Here is a 1,435-nt window from a genome sequence, read left to right on the forward strand (position 1 = left end):
TAATAGTTCTCACGCTAATTAGTTGTTCCACACGTCAATTAGTTCAACGATTCATAAAAGCACAAGGTAGTTGGCCCTAGACAAGTGTCTTCTATTATGAGGCAAAAGACATTAACTTACCAACAGTTCCAACAGCGTCAACGGATCCTGAATTCAGCACATGTTTCTCCACGGCTAGAGCCAACTCAGCAGTTGCCAGTCCATCATCATTTCTGTTCCAAATTAGTTGAGGGGAACAATGAGCCATATATTAGAATATATAATTAGCAGAAAACTACTGGAGAAGAGAACACGCATGACCAGTATTCTCCGTTGCAATCAATATAGAATCAGATAAATGGCTCTCAAGTCTCAACATCTTGAAAATAATGTAGATGATAGTTGAAAAAGAATAGAATACAAAATGCTTTACGGCCTGACAGTCATAATGCAAGTCAGGGAGCTTACTACAAAAGAAGATGGTTTTCAAGAAGCATATGACATGAATCAACTATACAATTTGCTTAATTTTTAAAGATTAGAATAATGAGAAACACATAGATGAAGAAGGTGGCAAGCACACAAAATTTGAAAGTTGATACATTAATAGTCAGAGTGGATTCTTCAGTAGTGGAAATTCCTGTAGTATAAAGTTTTAAACTTTCTAAACATATTCCGAGCAAAAGCAACAGCATAGCCCACGATCCTGATGGTAATTATCTGTTTATCACAACATAGACAGAAAAACCATCTTAATACTTCTTAAATATGAAAAACATCTTTTGTGAAAGAGAAGTTGAAAGCCGGCATAGAGATCTCCAGCTTTTACAGAAAATTTTAAATAAAAAGGGAAGACACCCTTGAATCTGCGGAATCATGGAACAACTCTGGCTCATAAAATATAGTTACCTTTTCGGCATCAATGCAGCTCCTGCATGACCTCCACTGCCTTCAAATGTTACTTTGATGCTTGCTGGAGCGGCAATCGCAGTCACAACACCAATCGAAACACCTTCATTGGCAGATACACCAACTTATTTATTGATATGACTATAATTAAACTGGTACTTGCATCAGATGATGAAGAATAGGATAAACATTTAACAGCAGTTGACCTTTTTCTAAAATGGGACCTTGCTCTATGTGCAACTTGACAAAAGCAGAATAAGTTTCTTTTTTGAGAGAGACTTCAGACAAATCCCCCTTAGCATTTATGTACCAGCAGACTTAGCAGCATCAGAGAAGGAAACATTATGGCTGTCTTTTGTACTTTTCAGTTGTTCTGCAAGTTGTACAATTCCTGCCAGCAAACCGCTGGAAATATCATGGCCATTAGAACTTCAACTGGACATGGGACATGTTTAGTTACTGCTAAATTGCAACATAAGCAGTCAAAAACTAAATGCATTTGCTTATGCTTTTAGGTGTTAAAGTAAGTGATCAAGCTTCTAACCTT

At 36.9% G+C, this 1,435-nt stretch overlaps 1 non-coding gene across 1 annotated transcript; it reads right to left on the bottom strand.

Moving 5' to 3' along the window:
* Window positions 1-38: 38 nt before the first annotated feature.
* Window positions 39-1,357, bottom strand: LOC107864865. Its single transcript, XR_007049624.1, has 3 exons — window positions 1,095-1,357; window positions 889-991; window positions 39-212 (listed from the first exon to the last, which is right to left on the bottom strand). It is a non-coding gene; the product is annotated as an uncharacterized LOC107864865 (transcript).
* Between the last annotated feature and the right edge of the window lie 78 nt (window positions 1,358-1,435).

The sequence above is a fragment of the Capsicum annuum genome, unplaced genomic scaffold (genome assembly GCF_002878395.1).
Source record: "Capsicum annuum cultivar UCD-10X-F1 unplaced genomic scaffold, UCD10Xv1.1 ctg33834, whole genome shotgun sequence".
In the NCBI taxonomy this organism is placed as follows: Eukaryota; Viridiplantae; Streptophyta; class Magnoliopsida; order Solanales; family Solanaceae; genus Capsicum; species Capsicum annuum.